Source organism: Astyanax mexicanus, chromosome 19 (genome assembly GCF_023375975.1).
Source record: "Astyanax mexicanus isolate ESR-SI-001 chromosome 19, AstMex3_surface, whole genome shotgun sequence".
NCBI lineage: Eukaryota > Metazoa > Chordata > Actinopteri > Characiformes > Acestrorhamphidae > Astyanax > Astyanax mexicanus.
In genome coordinates, this window is record NC_064426.1 from 422,911 (window position 1) to 427,500 (window position 4,590).

The window sequence follows — 4,590 nt, forward strand, 5'->3', positions numbered from 1 at the left end:
CAGCGTTTGACGCAGCTGCAGTACGTGTGAAGCAGAAGCGTACAAGGTCAGTGTCTCCTGTGGTTTCTCAGCTCACTTCCTGCGTACGATTACCATCTGTCCTCTCCTCCATTTACAGATTATCATCATCCACACACACACACACACACACACTCACACACACACTCAAAATCATACACACACTTCCACTTCCTACACCTGCGCACCAATGCCACACTGCAACTGTGCAGACACCTTCATTTCCACAATATAGTATTATAACAGATTTCACCAAATTAAAAACCTCTGGAATATAATCAAGAGGAAGATGGATGATCACAAACCATCAAACCACCAAACTGAACTGCTTGAATTTTTACACCAGGAGTAAAGCAGCATAAAGTTATCCAAAAGCAGTGTGTAAGACTGGTGGAGGAGGACATGATGCCAAGATGCATGAAATTAAAACTGTGATTAAAAAACCAAATATTGATTATTTCTGAACTCTTAAAACTTTATGAATATGAACTTGTTTTCTTTGCATTATTTGAGGTCTGAAAGTTCTGCATCTTTTTTGTTATTTCAGTCATTTCTCATTTTCTGTAAATAAATGCTCTAAATGAGAATATTTTTATTTGTAATTTGGGAGAAATGTTGTCTGTAGTTTATAGAATAAAACAACAATGTTTATTTTACTCAAACATAAACCTATAAATAGTAAAATCACAGAAACTGATTCAGAAACTGAAGTGAAATCTTTATTTTTTAGAGAGCTGTATATATAAATATTTACATATATGTACATACATGATCTCAGGCAGTTATGTAATATAGGTATAGATTTTAATTTAATAGATTACATTTTAGTGCACTGTGCAGTTTAGGGGCGTGTGGGTGTGTCTTTGCTATCGTAATGACAGGAAAAGAACATCTTGTGCAGCTCGAAACACGAAAACCACATGTACTAATTCTCTATAAAAATCATGGGTGTGGTTAATTTTGGGAACATGAAATAAACCAAACAGTTATGTCACTTGCTCATCATTACCTTTAAGAGCCAGATGCCCTTAAACGTATTTATTTATTTAGATTCTGCAACTATACTATTATATAATATAAATTAATATAAGTGAAATTTTATTGCACGAATAAAACAGTTTATGTACTGCAAGTATATATAAAATATAGACCATATATACATAGACTTCTGTGTGTACTTGTAAATTATAAATTTGACCATGTATACTTTATCAGGATTTTTTTTTTAGTAAACTGAAACTGAATTCACTGATTTACATGTAAAATAAGTTTATTAAAAAAATATGAATACTATAATACTACAGGATGATCTATGGTCTGTCCCCATTGCCTCTAGTTAATATCTAGAACATGAGGTTCTGCAGAAGAAAGAGTTTCAGTAAATCCAGCACTGTGTGATACTGATAGAACATCAACACCACCCTTATCAGAAAGCTGATCAACTGAATGACCCTGACTACACTGTGTGTGTGTGTGTGTGTGTGTGTGTGTGTGTGTGTGTGTGTGAGTGTGTGTGTGTGAGTGTGTGTGTGTGTGTGGAAGGGCAGCAGATCTTTATCTTTTGCTGTTTTTAATTATTCACATCAGTGAAATACACACACTCTCCTGACTCTCACTAATCAACCTCTCACTTTCCCCCGCACTCCTCTCTCTCTCTCTATACACTCTATATAACTGTAAATAAAGTATTTGGACAGCGGTACTACTTTATAATAAGACTCATTCATAAAGGGTTTATAAATACTTTATAAATAAGTGTGTTAATGGTTATAATTTAAGTTGTAAATACTTTAAAAGCATTAAAAAGCACTTAATAAACAATAAATAATCAATAGAAAAACAACAGTGAAAATAAGCTTTTTTTAACATATCTAATAAAATAATATAAAAAGTCAGTTTATTCATTGATATATTATTATAGTTAAATGAATAAAGTTATTAACAGAAATTAGATTAATACTGACAGATGGAAAAGAGAAAATAAGATAAGCCTCTGGTGGTAAGATCTGAGGTTTAACACTAAAGCTTGCCTGCATCTTGAAAACTCAACTTGTGGTTCAACTGTTTTTATTTCAGATATTTTTATTTTGTTTATTACTAAATGATTAAGCCTTATAGAGTTAAAAACTTAGGAACCTGAACAGCAGACAAACCTCAGACTGTATACATCAGGATTAGCCAGCAGACTTTTTCTGAAGGAGGGATCTATACCTATACTGTCTGCACTGTAAAAAGTGTAGCCCTGCTCAAATTAAAAAAATTGATGTCCATTTGTTGCATCTAAACTATTTGACTTCACTCAATCTAAATAAAGTCAATTGTTACAACCTGATTATTTTATTTTGACATAAACCATATTACTTCACTCGACCCAATATTAATTATTCACCTTGATCCAAGTTAAATTCTTTACATTTCAATTTCGGAACCAAACTAATACATTTAAATTGAACCGAACTTAAAAAAAAAAAAAACATGGCAGCATATTCAAAAGTTCCAGAAGTTACTGTGGCGTGGAAGAGGACGGATTACCAGCGAGATTCGTTTCAGTGCTCTCTTGCTCTTTTTATTTTGCTCTGAGGAGAACACTAAGAGCTGGATTTACTTGGGATTCCACTTTTGAAAGTGAAACTAACTACAGCTCCAACGCAGCTAACCCCACTCCCACACACAGAAAACACACAAAGGGTGAGGCACAAAACAACCACATAACTGATAACTACATGAATAATACTAGAACAGTGATAATAAAACATGACATGAAACTCTGGGATAAACAGTAACATAAACACGCAGAAAAACACCCACTTCCCCCAACAGGGTGAGCTCCCATAATTCCTTCCGCCCCCCCTCCAGTCCCGACGCCACAATACCATAAGCATGCGTTGCTATCTCGCGAGCGCGTTCAGGCACTTTCTCCCTCTCTCATTCTCTCTCTCGCGAGCGCGTTCAGGCACTTTCTCCCTCTCTCATTCTCTCTCTCGCGAGCGCGTTCAGGCACTTTCTCCCTCTCTCCCTCAGTGCTCTGAAGCACTTCTCTACAACTTCTCCCGTGCTCCACAGTGCGCATGCGCAATTCATGTTTGATTCAAATTAAAAATATTACATCCTTATCTCTTTTCTTCGAGTATGATTTCAGTGGAACCAAAACATTTGGTTTATTTCCTTCAGAATTGTAATTAATTTAGTCTGAATCAAAATTGACACATCAAAATTCAAAAAGGTTGAGTTTCACAATAAAGTCAATAATTGTACTATGTGTTCAATCATATTTATTAGCTTGAATGAACAGCTCCATGCTTCACTTTTTACAGTGTGTGGCAAGTCAGAAGATGAGGGATATGTAAGAACATTCAAATTATTTTTGAAATTGAGTTTTGTGCTTTTATCTCAGTTCTATCTGGCTATTCTAACTGTAATGTTAGCATGCTGGCTACTGGCCTTGATACACAATACAAACGTCAAGCTGTTCAGACCTGCGCTAACCGTAGCATTGAAGCATGGCTGGACTAGCGGAAGCGTCTGAGTGTGAAACAGGGGATAAACAGTTCCTACACTGTTCTGCTTCCTCTCTCTCCCTCCGGTTCTCAAGCGTTTCCTCCTGATCTCTAAACAATAGAGTTTCAGCACATGCAGACCCTCATCATGTTTACATTCTTCTGAGGGCCAGTTCCTCCACTCGTTCTCACTTTCACTCAAACACAATCAAACACACACTGCTACACACTGTTAACCAGCTCTGCTAAATAAGATTCAGCTCAGGTTCTAGATAGAGTCCTACAGCTTCAGAAACATCATGATCAGTCTGTTAGAACACCTTCATAGGATTGAAGGAGATGATACAGTTAGCATCGTGCTAATTGATGTGGTATGAGCTCTTATTGTATGGTAGCATAGCAGTGCAGGTATGATGCATACTTGTTTTATTAGTTTGCTATATTATCTGTATAGCTTTAATGCTAAGTGACATCCATTCATGCATCCATCCATCTAACCATCCATCCATCCATTGATTTTCCGACCTCTTATCTGAGATCAGGTTATGAAGGATGCAGCACTATCAGGGAGTCCCAGACGTCCTTTTCTCTGGACACATCGTCCAACTCCACCTCGTCCTCGCTCTGTCCGGTCGTCTCCTCCCAGCTGGACATGTCAGGAACTCCTCTCTAGGGATCTTCTCAGCTGATAAGATGGAATTCTTATCAGATTCCTGAACCACGTCAACCGACTCCTTCATACGCAAAAGGAGCTGATGCTTTACTCCGAGTCCCTCAGGGAGGACTGAGCTTCTCACTGTAAGTCTAAAGAGGAGATGTTCTTATGTTAAGATACTTTTGCAAAACTAAGCATCAGTTCCTTTATTTGTCCTTCTAACCTACTAAGCAGAAAATATGCAGACATTGCATGATATTTTGCAGATTTAATGACATTAAAAAAGAGCTCAAAATCATAGAGCATTATAATAATAGAACGCAAACAAAAATAAGGTAAAATAAGTCCACAGAATACCTGTAGACGTAATGTCGCGGTGTAGACTACACCCACAGCGATACATCAGCTTCAACATCATCA